This window comes from Equus quagga, unplaced genomic scaffold (genome assembly GCF_021613505.1).
Source record: "Equus quagga isolate Etosha38 unplaced genomic scaffold, UCLA_HA_Equagga_1.0 HiC_scaffold_283_RagTag, whole genome shotgun sequence".
NCBI classification, from domain to species: domain Eukaryota; kingdom Metazoa; phylum Chordata; class Mammalia; order Perissodactyla; family Equidae; genus Equus; species Equus quagga.
The window spans coordinates 57,355-70,271 of NW_025793439.1; the positions used below are offsets into that span (position 1 = coordinate 57,355).

The 12,917-nt window shown below is 48.0% G+C and overlaps 4 non-coding genes across 4 annotated transcripts; 1 reads left to right on the plus strand and 3 right to left on the minus strand.

Moving 5' to 3' along the window:
• Window positions 1–1,727: 1,727 nt before the first annotated feature.
• On the minus strand, window positions 1,728–1,798 carry TRNAG-CCC (transfer RNA glycine (anticodon CCC)). The gene has a single exon. It is a non-coding gene; the product is annotated as a tRNA-Gly (tRNA).
• Window positions 1,799–7,969: 6,171 nt separating this feature from the next.
• TRNAE-UUC (transfer RNA glutamic acid (anticodon UUC)) lies at window positions 7,970–8,041 on the minus strand. The gene has a single exon. It is a non-coding gene; the product is annotated as a tRNA-Glu (tRNA).
• A 3,628-nt stretch (window positions 8,042–11,669) lies between these two features.
• TRNAH-GUG (transfer RNA histidin (anticodon GUG)) lies at window positions 11,670–11,741 on the minus strand. Its single transcript has one exon. It is a non-coding gene; the product is annotated as a tRNA-His (tRNA).
• Window positions 11,742–12,478: 737 nt separating this feature from the next.
• Window positions 12,479–12,552, plus strand: TRNAN-GUU (transfer RNA asparagine (anticodon GUU)). Its single transcript has one exon. It is a non-coding gene; the product is annotated as a tRNA-Asn (tRNA).
• The last annotated feature ends 365 nt before the right edge of the window (window positions 12,553–12,917 follow it).

Consider the following 12,917-nt stretch of genomic DNA (forward strand, 5'->3'; position numbering starts at 1 on the left):
ATCATAGCTATCCCCAACTCTCCTTTGCTTTCTCGATGCTTGTTTCAGAACCCACAATTAGTCTTTCCTTCCTCTCCTCCAAGCTCTCCAACAAAATTCTCTTGCGTTCCCTGTCTTGTGGATTTTCATTCCCACCCCACTTTCTCCACTGAAGGAGGAGGAAAAGGAGAGGTAGGAAGAGGAGAAAGAAGAGGAAAAGGAAAAAGAGGCGGGAGAGGAGGAGGACAAGGATGAGATAAAGAAAGAGGAGGACTAGGAGGAGAAGGAGAAGGAGGAGAAGGAGGAGAAGATGACCTGAATATGGAGGAAGCTTCTCGCAAGCTGGGTATAAGGAAGGGATTCAAAGACAGATTTTTTCCCCCCAGCAAACAGTAAAGGGGTAATTTGGGGACATTACAGTCCTTAAAAACTTTATTCCAATTCGGAAGCAATCCATCATTTTCCTTTACATAGATCAGAACTCCTCGTCCCCCTGACCCCCACCTTCTAAATCCTGATTCTTGTTTACAGAGAAATGGTCAAAAATGAGAAATTGTGTATCACGGTTCAGAATCTATTCTTTAAAATGTCAGATTTCTGAGAGAGTTTAAAAATAAAGAAATGTATAAAACAGCTTTGATTCCAACATAGTGGGGCCATCGTTTTCTACACAAAATGTAGAATGACAATCTCAGAAGGAAACTTGAAATCGAATAAATCAAGGTTATCTCTAAAATAGAAAGAGAATAAAAACTGCCCGGATGTCACTGATCTGCTCTTTGAAACTATAGTTAGGTAGGGGAATCCTCCCAAGATTTTGGGGTGAAAAGTAATCACTGGTAGTCTCTCTAACGCAGTCACCCTCAAATCGCAGTGCTTTCGAGGGAGCGTCCAAGCAGAGAAACAAAACAGGATAAACAGTTCCCAGATTCTGTCGCTCATTTCCTCTTTTGAAAAGTGTAATTTTCAGGCTCACACCTGTTGACACACATTGCCAGGTACGCCGAATCCTTCCCGGAACACCGATGGGCCCACGGTGGGAACACACCGAGGCGCGGTGGCTGACGATGTTAATAAACTCGGTTCACGGCGTCTGGTGTACAGACGCCAGGGGCCTCTCGGCACCTCTGTGCGAGGTCCCCTCTCCGCAGCTCCCCTCCTGTCCACGCTGGTTCCTCCCCACAATCCTCCCCGTCCCTTCGGCCGCTGACGCCTCCCCTGCCACTGCGGTGACTGCCTTCCGGGACCTTCATCTTTTGCTCCTCCCTCCTTGGTGAGACGTGGCCCAACGGTCAGCCCACGGTCCAGCCCGCCAATCAGTGACCTGATGGCTCTTTGGGTTTCTGCGCTCTTCCAAAGAGAAAGGATGAAAGTCACAAGGGTCTTAGATCCAAATATTCAACATCGCAGACTTCCAGAAACACTTGCGGGTTGAAAGGTACGAACTCGCGAATGACGTGGTGACTCTGTTGCACGCCAAATGCTGCTCCACATACGCGAGCACGTCACAGCCCCAGGGCACTGCAAAGTCCCAGTTTAGGCGGACCCCTAAAACCGTGCTCTGCTCAGAATTGCCCTAGGGATTTCAGTTCTCATTTTCCAACTCCTGGCGGCCAGAACCAGGAAATGACCAGACTCGCCCGTGCTACAGGCAAGCAAGAAGGAGTCATAAAAGGACGGGGTGGGTAAAAGGAGATTGGGCATAATGCATAAAAAGACAGGGTTGGATAGAAGGAGATTGGGCATGATGCACTGGCAGGGAATCGAACCCGGGTCACCCGCGTGGGAGGTGAGAATTCTACCACTGAACGACCAATGCTTCCTGCTGTTGGGGCCAATGATGGGTCTCCAGAAAGAATCTTGACAGTCACCGGAGGATGGGAGGCAGGGGAACCAAAAAGTTCCCCAATAGGCTTACACACTTGTCTTTGGATAGAGCTCACAAACACAAAGGCACTGGAAGCAAAGGCTTGTGGAAGAGGCTTACTCCTGTCAGGCAACAGGATAAAGGCGGGACATTCAAATTAAAGTATCAAAACATCTGTTTTGTCAGCTCACACCACAACTCTGAAAAAGGCTCTTTTCAGGCCTGTAACAGAAAAACATTGGAAATTCATCCAGATCCCTTGTTTAGGATCCTGAACCACCAACTGTCAAGCTCAAACTGTTGCCTTAGAGGGTCCCAGGAAGTAATCTAACTTGCTAGGGGAGGGAAGTAAAAGTCTAACCCAGGGAGGAAATGAGAAGCAGAAGCAGAATTAGATTGGAATCAAAAGAAGGAAAGGGCCAGAATCAAAATAGAGATAATGAAGACATGCATTTTGGTCAATGGGATTGGTTCTTTGTAACTGTTTTTTTCGTACAAGAATAATGAGTCAGCCTCCTAATCATTGTATCAGCAGTACCTGCCTGCTTTGTAAGGTGTTCAAAGCATTTGGATGGATACACGTCATATCATAATCATTAAAAGATTAATTACTGTTAAGTTTGCAGTCAATGTTTAGTTGTTCGGGAGACTCTAATCTCCTAAATTGGACTCCCTGTTGCGCTGAGGTTTAGCATTTGTGACTCTGAGATGCACATGAGGCATAGGCTTTATTGTATGGGTTGTCTAAGGAGCAGACCAAGTTTCCGAAAAATATTAATGGTTGAAATGTTAACATAATGGTCCTTGGATGAAATTGAAATATGCAGAGGTTTCTCTCCCCAATTATTCCTGGGGAAATTAAACTGAAGAAAGGAAGCGGGAGAGCTCCCCTACATGTTGAGACTAGAAATCATGACTTTTTGAAGACAGCAGCTGCAGACCTGCAATCATTGTTCTCTTGCTGAGAAGCTGAGCTGGGTGGAGGCTGAGTCACAAACCTGGGCTCACCAAGGAAAATGACTGTCATTTTGACCTTGGAGAGCTTTGGCTCTATCCGTCCTCTGCCCAACACTCAAGACACACACCAGCTTTGGTCAATATGCTTTCAAATACCACCTCCATCAACCAGATCTACACTGATTCCCACATCTCTGTCTATACTACAAACTTGTACTTCCAACTCACAACCCCTAATTCACAAGTCAATGCCTCGTATGCGTCTCAGAGTCACAAATGCTAAAACTCACTGCACCTGTGAATTCCCTGTTGTCACCCACCACCCTCTACCTCAATATTCTTGGATTAGACCAGGCACAGTGTCTCCCAAACTGTAGTGCACTGTCCCAAGTATTTCAATCAATCCCCAAAACAACACCCAATCTTTTCCTAATCCTGCCTAATATATGTACCCTCACCACCAACCACCCTGTTGCCTGAAGCACATCCTGCTACTCTGTTTGTATACACTCTCTCATCTCCCCCGCACAGAAATTTATGTCTGTCATAATCAATATATAGTGCTTAACTTTATTGGCTGCACCACTGGCTTACTGCCACTTTATGACTGCACTCTTCCATCCATCAACTCTTATCCCCATTAATACACCCAGATAAAAAGCCAGCCTCCCTGCGGCCAGTCTAGTGTACTCCAATCCTTTTGCCACATTGCATCCTCAGTGATCCTTCCACAGCCTACATCAGGACATATCTGTAGCCTAAAACAACATAGTGTCCCCAGATTCCTCCACTCAACAGTCTTAATACCTTCATGACATGAACCCAGGCTTCCCTCATCCTCATCATCTGCATGTCTCTTGCCAATTCTCAAGTCCAGCAACAGTGAAGTCCTGGACACATCAGGAACTCTCTCACTTTCAGGCACTTGCTTCTCTCTACAGGGGATGGTCTCTCACAACTTCTTCTTCCTTCTTCAAAATCATTCCCATCCTTCAGGTCTCAGTTCAGAAGTCTTTTCCTCTGGAAAGACTTTCCTGACTGTCTGAATTCAGTATGAAATGTTCTCCTTTTATTTTGGCATGAATTGTGCTCTAATGAAGTCACATTTTACTTGACTCTGTCTTCCAAAGACATATTTTCGTATGAAAAAGATTCATAGTTCCTGGGAAACCAAGTTTGTGTATAAAAATAAAAAATTCTCCAGACATAGCACACTGCCTAACATACGCAATAGTCTCAGGTTGTTAAACAATGAAAGAGTGTGAGAGAGAAACAAATAAGGAAACATTCTCTCTCTCTCTCAAACAGACACACACAGTCACAGACAGACAAACGAGAAAATAAATTTCACAAGATAGGCAGCAGAATGGTTAATCCACAATGTAGAACAACTCCAGCAGATCAGTTGGAAAGGGTAGAGAATACAGTGATCAAGAATAAACTTTTGCTCAAATGTAAGACAGTAAAAGGATCTTGGCTGGAGCTTCAAAGTTAGAAAAGTTCAAGAGCCAGAAAGGAGAGGGGAAGGGTATGGTGTGGTGTGGTGAAGGGAATAAATCTTGGAGAGAAAGTTATACTTGAACTGTTGTGTAGATCTCTGTAAGACGCCAGAGTCTGTAAGCTGATCATGTTGATCCTTGGGCTTTTCTAGGAACTCAAAAGAGGCACCGGAGGAGGGAGGCTCTGGGGCCCTGGGGCGACTGTGCACGGGTTACTGCTTGGCCTGTACCAGGCTAATCATGAACAAAAGAATCAAAGAGTGAAAATATGAACATCAGACAAAAGTAAAGGACAAAAAAAAAAAAAAGCTGTACACTGTATGGAAGAGTAACCATCTAGCAGAAACCCAGAATCCAATTGAATTCTTATTCCTTGACATGGCCTCCTCCAGTGGCCAGTGAGGGTGTAGTTAAGGGGATGAAATCTTAGAATGACGTTTTCACTTATTCACCCTTTGGTAGGTCCCTCTGAAATGTAAGAGTTTAAAAGCAGAACCATTTGATCCCTGGCCTTTTCCAAGGACTCCAAAGAGGCACAGGAGGAGAGAAGCTCAGTTATCACTGAGCTCTTCCGGAGTAACTGAGGCACATCCCCAAATGTGAGCCTCCCCAACAATCCCTGGATCCGGACTGCCTGTTCAGGGAAAGAGCTGCTGTTTGTCTCATGGTTGAGAGGAAAGCGTTTGGGAGGCACCAAGCAATGTGAGGGCAAAGAGAATGCATCATCGATGAGGAAATTTGATTTGAATTTGAATTCTAGTATTATGATTTGAATGCCAGAGGTTTATGGTGTTGCCTATGCAAGCCTGTGCTCTGGGTGTCTTTTCTGTTTGTTCTGCATGTCTACCAAAGAGGACTGTATGAGCTTCTTTTTAGAATGGTGTTTTCCCAGTCCTTCCTGAGACTCTTCCTGATGAGACCCAATCTAATGGGGAGGGGCAGGGCTTTGGTGGTTCAATGGCAGAATTCTTGCCTCCCCTGGGGGAGACTCAGGTTTGATTCCCAGCCAGTGAGTACCTTTCTCTGCTAGGTTCTCTTTTGCACAGGCAAGAGGGGTGGTTTCCACCCTCTGGGAGTGGCAGCAGTGGTAAAGGGAAGAAAAGGGCAACTATACACCTTGAGTTAATTCTGGGGCAGAAGATATTAAGGAATTGATCTAAACAGGGATTCTGCAGTGCTCCCAGGCTCTGAAATGATCACCCGTGCTTTAGTGCTCATCCTGCAGCACAGCCACCACCTGGCCAGAGCAGGTCTTTGAAGCCACAGGTGGGTCTGGTGGGTCTCTGCGGTTTGGAATACTTGAAACCAAAACCCTTGTTACTATTATCTTTCGTCCTATTCCATCCTTTGGCTACATGGCACTATGGAGCTGGAATCAAGAAAGAGGTCACTGAAGGACAGAAGCTGTGCTGGGAGAAGCATCAGGGGCCCAGGGAAGGGGGAGGCTTGTGGGGAGAAATTCCTGTGGAGATGAGGGGAGTTGGGTAGTGGGGCCTCTCACCTTCCTATGGACGTAGGCCCTAGTTTGCTGGTCTTGGTAAAGTTGAGGACAAGGATGAGCCCAGATGGAGAGTCGCACCCACAAGAAAATCGTTTCTATCGTGCCTTTTTGTTTCACACTCCGCCAGTCAAATCTTCTGGTCAGGAGATCTTCGTTTTTCTATTAATTAACACACTTTTTGTTTAGAACCATTTTAGGACTACAAAAAAAAAACTGAACAGATAACAAAGAGAGTTCTCATATTCACTCCCTCCCTGCTCACGGCTTCCCCTATTATTAACATCTTGCATTTATGTGATACATTTGTTACAACCAATGAACCAATATTAATACATTATTCTTAACAAAAGTTCATGCTTTACATTAAGGTTCACTCTCTTTTGCAGTTCTATGAGTTTTGACAAATTGGTGACATCACGTATCCACCATTACCGTGTCACAGAGAATACTGTCGATGCCCTAAAACATCCCCTGTACTCCACCTAATCATTTTTCTCACCTTCCCCTCTGAATCCTGGAAACCACTTATCTTTTTTACGTTTGCCTTTTCCACAAATGTCATATGGTTGGAATCATAGAGTGCGTGGTGTCTTTAGCTTTGCCTTTTCCACAATTTCATATAATTGGAATCATATAGTGTGTGGTCTTTTCAGACCGGCATCTTTCACTTAGCAATATGAACGTAAGTTCCTTTCATGCCTTGTCATCATAGTCCATTTCTTGTTATTACACAAAATGAATCCATGATTTGTTCAAACCATTCACCTATTGAAGGATGCCTTGGTCACTTCCAGATAGGGCCAATTATGAAAAAAGCTGTTATAAATATTCCTGTGCAAATTTCTGTATGGGCATAAGGTTTCAACAAACTTCAGTATATACGTGCAAGCCCGGTTGCTGGATCATATGGCAAGAGTATATTTAGCTTTGTAATAAACTCTCTCCCCAAGTGGCTGTACCATTTTGCAGTCCCTCAAGCAATGAATGATGGTTTCCATTGCTCCACAACTCACCAGCATTTGGTATTGTTCGTTTTTTGGATTTAACCATTCTAAGAGGTGTGTAGCGGTAGCCCATTGTTGTTTCAATTTGCAATTCCCTAGTGACATACGATGTTGAGCATCTTTTCATATACTGGATTGCCATCTGTTCATCTGTATAATCTGTATGTCATCTCTGGTGAGGTGTCCGTTCAATCTCTTGCCCATTTTTAATTGGGTTTTTAAATTTTTCTTATCTTTGAGTTTTAGTGTTCTTTGCATGTTTTGGATACAAGTCCTTAATCAGATATGTTTTGCAAATATTTTCTCTCCCTCTGTGGCCTGACTTTTCACAGGCCTTCGGAGAGAGTGTGGAAGGGAAAGTGGAAAACGTGCAGAGTGCTTGGTGGAGTCTACACAGTTTACATGCTACAGCCGTTGTAGAAATAGCTGTGGGATTTGACTGTGGTACCATCGTTTTGATATTCTGGTGCTGATTTTTACTCCTGTCTTCTGCTTATGGCAGCAGTAAGAGTTTGCCATTTTATGGGTACTTCACCTGCTGCCTTTGTTGGGTCAGTCAAAATCAGCTCCCTACACTTTTAATCTACAAACGGGACAGCCCTCGAGGACCTGACCCCACGTTCACCTTCCCCTCAACCCCCGCGGGCAGCACCTCTGGGCACCTCTTTCGTCCGAAGGCCTTGGAAGCGTTTTATCTGTGAACTGGGCAGGGGAATCCCAGCCGACTGGCCCATTTGCAGGGCCTGCACCAACAGGCCGCCTGGGCTTGGCCGCGTCTGGGTCACAGAGAGCTCAGCCAGATCCGCACCGCCTCGGGTGCAGCCCCACAGGGCTTTGAAGGTCTGCAGGGCTGTGTAAACCTGGGCAAGATGCTTAGCAGCCCTGTGAAGGCGCTTCTGCGGGTGGCTGACGTGGAGACAAGCAAGAGCGGTGTCCCCTGAGAAGGGGCCCGCCCTTGTTCCCCTTCCTCTGCAGGAGTTGAAGACTGGGTGCGAGGAGCAGAGAGCAGGACCCCTCAACAGAGGAAAGAAAGGTTCGTGTGGGGCCCGCCCTTGTTCCCCTTCCTCTGCAGGAGTTGAAGACTGGGTGCGAGGAGCAGAGAGCAGGACCCCTCAACAGAGGAAAGAAAGGTTCGTGTGTGCAGACAGACGGTGCAAAAGGATTCCCTGGCCGGGAATCGAACCCGGGCCACGGCGGTGAAAGCGCCGAATCCTAGCCACTAGACCACCAGGGAAGTGGAAACTGGTGCTTCTCTTCCTTGCTTCCGCCCAGAGGGAGGTTTGCTCTGTGCTCTGGGACGCCTTGGGCTCTGGGAGCCAGTCACGCGCGTCTTAAACCAGGAATCCTTTCGTAAAGCCCTTCCCTCCCTGCTTTCTCTGGAAAAGGGAGCCCGCAGGCGACGCACCGAGAGCCCCGGAGGCCCGCCAGGACCACCCGTGCCGGAGCGAGTCGCCTCGTCGCCTCGTCCCGGCGGCACCTCTGAACTGCCCTGGAGACGCGTCACTGCGGGGAGAGAAGGTCGCGGGGGCCGGGGAGTGGACGAGGTTTGTGGGAGGAGGTGGGTGGGGAGGCGCCCAGAGTTAGAAGGGGCCCGAGCACGGAGACCTGAGAGCTTGGCATTTCCAACCTCCCAAAGGACTCAGGTGGGTGCAGGAACGGAGACAGACGGTGGAGGGGAAACGCTTTCTAGCAAGTCTCAGTCCCAGGCGGCTGAACTGGATTCCGGATCTTCCCACTACAACCTGCTGCACCTGCAGTTTTCCCGCCTTAGTCGATGCCAGCTCCATCCTTCCATATGCTCAGGCCAAAAGCCTAGGCGTTCTCTCCGCCACCGGAGTTTTTCTGAGACCCCACATCCCTTTAGTCAGGAAGTTTTGTTTTGTTGTCACGTGTGTGGGACATTGATTGCTCTGGGTTTTCTCAACCTCGGCCCCGTTGACAGTTAGGATCCGATCATCTTTTTCCAGGGGAATGCTCCACCCGTGGATTGAAGGATGTTTAGTGGCATCCTTGGCCTTTGATGATTTGATGGCAGAGGAAAGCTTCCCCCTCTCCCCCCAGGCGTGACAATCAAAAGTGTCTCCAGACTAGGCCTGGTGTCAAACTAGCGGGACGAGGGTCGTGGACCAAGGACCCATGTCACTCCGGATTGAGAACCACGACGTGCATAGTCCCTCCTGTTCCTGGTCTCTGAACTTGTGCAGATGACTCTCCTGATCAAGGTGCGGGGAGCCATTCAACTCTGGGCCCCTGGGCCCAAGTGGATGTTAGGAATTGAGACTTTTCCTCTCAAGATCATGGGTCTTTGTGCCCTTTGGACTTTTCTTTGGCTCTGTCCTGGAAATCAGCCTCTTTTGAGCCTGTCTACAATGGCCAGCCAGGCAGGGGGGTAGTCTGGCTCCTTGAGGTTCCTCTTTCCCCTTCTAGAACTTCACACCTCTTTTGGTTCAGCCTGCAGAGAAGCTTTAGGGGGCACTTTACTCGACTTCCCCCGGCATCCCCAAGGAGCAGGTGCGTGGGGCAGGTGGAAGAATGGGCTTTGATTGTGGTGCCGGACCCTCGATGCCCGACCTTCACGACCCGCATGCAGTTTTCCAGGCTCCCCCGGTCCCGCCCTTGGGGAGTGATGTCCTGGGAGACAACCAGGCCAGGAGGGACACCTAGGGGAAACCGGCTGCCCGCTTCAGTTCTGTAGAGGGAGCCAGAAAGCGTCCTGACAGGAGAGAAAGGCGATGGCTCCTCCCTTATTGGGCAGGTGGAAGAGAGAGTAAAGGGAAGAGGAGAAAAATCCTGTGAAGTTTTGGGATCTACTGGTACCATGCTGTTGACCTCCTCTAGAACAGCGATCTCTCAGGACTGGTGAAGGTGAGTGGAGTCCCGTCTCCAGTTTGCCAAAGTGGTCAAAGCAGAGGACGATGACCTGCACACCGGTGAATAGGCCATCCCTGGTCTGCTACTTGGTAGTGTTTGAACTTCCCTACCCAAGATTTCTGTGGATGCAGCTGGTTGTTTTCCCAATTGCTCTCATTCGAAGAAAGGGTCGATCTGGTGTGAAGCATGTGCAACAACCTCAAAGCAAGGAAAGCAACTCTTGTTGAGAGTGTCACATTCCTCTCACACCCCTTTAATTTTAATGGCACTTTCCCAGGTAGAGTCCCCATGTCGGGCCCATTCTGCTTTTATTGTACAGGTGGTGGAACCTAAGAGAAGTCTAGAAGGTCCACAGGAGAATATTTGAATCACGGCAGGCATTTTTGTGTAAGCGTGCATTCCAAAAACACAAGACAAACATATCGAGCTCACCTGTGCCTTTTCTACAAAGATAAGGAGAAGAATTACACATAAACAAATGGAAAACATCATAGAATGGCCTTAAGTGTCTGTTGCTTCCACTAAAGTTATTCTTCCCTGGATACGCTCATCAGCGTCTTCTCTTTCTCCAAAATATGACATCCAGTGCCAGACCCTAAAATCGGTTTTCTGGTTCTAGTCTATTTTTCCCCCCTCTCTGTATCTCTGCCTCTTCCTCCTCTTTTTTCTTATGTGAAAAAAGTCATCTCTCCTTCAGCCTCCAATCTGCAACAGGGCACCCAAGGATCAGCTTAGCAACTTAGGGACCCTCCATGGGACTCTATGTCAAAAACAGTATGGAGTTCTCTTGTTGGCCCAATCTGGCAGATGAAAATGTTGAGGCCCTGCCCAAAGTTCAGAACTAGCAGAAGTAAAACCACTGGATCACTGAAATAGTCATAAGTAAAAATTCGTTGTGTGCAAAAAGACAGTTTGGGAACTGGGAGCACTCAAACTGAATACAGAATGAGGCACAGAGGTATATTGTTATAAAGCAGCTCATAGAGTGGGGGGGTCGGTGGCTGTTCATTCTTCACAGTGTTGGTCTATACCATTAGAGGTTTACTAGTGATAGCGAATTGGTTAAAGTGGTTACCTCATATCAATTTTGGGGACCAGTTTAAGTTTCGTTTATGATTTTCAGAGGCATTAACCAGAAGTGGCCCTATTTAAGTTCCACTGGTTTTGCAAAATTTGCTACATTAGCTACGGCTTGTATGACTAAACTGTTTGGTCTGCTCAGAGAATTTTCAAGTCTGATCTCCACTTGTGACTGATTTGAGCAATTCTCCCCTTTTGGTCATGATCTTACCCCCAGAGCATGACCATCCAGTATAGTGTTACTCTCAGTTACCACTGTGAATGTCCCCAGGCCCAGGAGTCACATATTCACTGTCTCTGCTAGATGAGTCATCGGGGCTGAGAGTCCTCTAGTCACCATCATCATCATTTATGTGGTTATTGTTGAGTTCTTCCAGTTGTCCGATTTTGATGGATACCATTTGACCTGTGAGTGGCTGCCAACAGGCGTTTAGAATCCTTGAGAGTATGCAAAGTACCAGAGAGTTTAATATGATGGCTCTAAGGAGAACAATAGCCAAGGACTGAAAAAGTCTCAGGGAGCACAGATTGCCAGGAGCCAAGGTTTATCCAGCTAGGCAGGTCTATGGAAGAGGTGTCACTAATCTGATGAAAAATTTTATCTGGTCTTTAAGACCGTTTAGATCTTGAGCAACAGAGAGACAACATTTTTCCCCAATAGGGCATCAACGACGCTCCCCTTTTGGAGCACCACTGAAGATAATTTACTTCAGTGTACTTTGGTCAGGCACGGGAACGGAGAACGCACCCGCACCAAGGTTAGCGCACTGTAGCGTTTCCTTCTCTTCTCCTGCCCTCCTCGCGCTTAGTGGCCGGCGGAAAGAGCTGCTCCCTGGCCCCGAGGCAAGGGGCGCAACCCTGTGCGGGGTTCAACAAAGTAAAAGCAAAAAGCCAGACATGACAGACAACAGTGCCGTGACTCGGATTCGAACCGAGGTTGCTGCGGCCACAACGCAGAGTACTAACCACTATACGATCACGGCGCGCCACAGCCCCGGGGCGGCCTTGTTCCTTGCTCTATGAATTTTGACGTCATATCCCTCTAATTACTGCGCTGGTTTTTCTTGGACAGTGCAGGTACTCGTTTTCTTTCTTTTCTGCCCGCTCTCCGTTTTCCCCTCCCATCCTCTCGATTCTGATACCTGCTTTTAAAAACAACAACAATCCTCATCTTGCCAAATCCCGCCCGCGCCTCTGCACAGGACTCTTGGGAAGTCTCCTTGTCTGCAACCTGGCCTCCCCCTCCTCTTTGTCGCCTCCTTGCATTTGCCGCTTTTGAGCCCTCCTCTCCCTCTTTCCGGCTCCCTCCTCGAACCGACCGCAGCCGAGTGGATTGAGAGGAGCGCCGGGGGCGCAGATGGTCGGGTGAAGGCGGAGCAAACGGGAAGAGCCGCCACTGGAGCCCACCGGGCGTTCAGCTTCCCTTGGGCCCCACTCGGCCCAGGCCCGAGGGGTCGCGGCCCCAGGCGTCTCTGTGGCGCTGGCATCTGAGGAGGTTGTGGACCAAGGCCAGGCGAGGCCGTTCGGTTGCACTTTACCTTCGGAATCACCCAAAGCAAGGGTTTCCAAGGAGACAAAAACACTGGCTGCGTCGACTCCGCCTCTCCGGTTTTCGAGGATTTGGAACCTGGACAACTTCAAATCCTGCAAAAAGCGGATGACTCCGCCTAGCGTTGAATAGTGCTTGCTCTCGGAGGGGAAGGAAACCATGCTGCAGCGTGTCTCTGTGGCGCAGTCGGTTAGCGCGTTCGGCTGTTAACCGAAAGGTTGGTGGTTCAACCCCACTCAGGGACGCATCTCGCCTTTTCTGTCCTAAAAGAGCTTCCGGTTGTTTCTACTGTTGAGGAAAATAATCAATAATCATCCTATAACAGAAAGTTATATTCGAGCCAAGCTGAGGACTATAGCTCAGGGAGTGCATCCTTCTCAAGGGAAAAAAGAGCTCTTCTTCTGAGTGCTTTCCGGCAACCTTATACAGCATTTCCAAACAAAGAGGCGCACACTAAGCATGACAGGGGCACCTTCCTCAAGGATTCAAGGAGATGTTTTGTTACAGGTTAGCAGGTACACAGCGTGTCAACATGACCCTGACATCATGCGAAGGAAAATTTACGTTCAAACAGTACTGGCATCAGAAGAAGGGAGGCAGCAATTCTTAT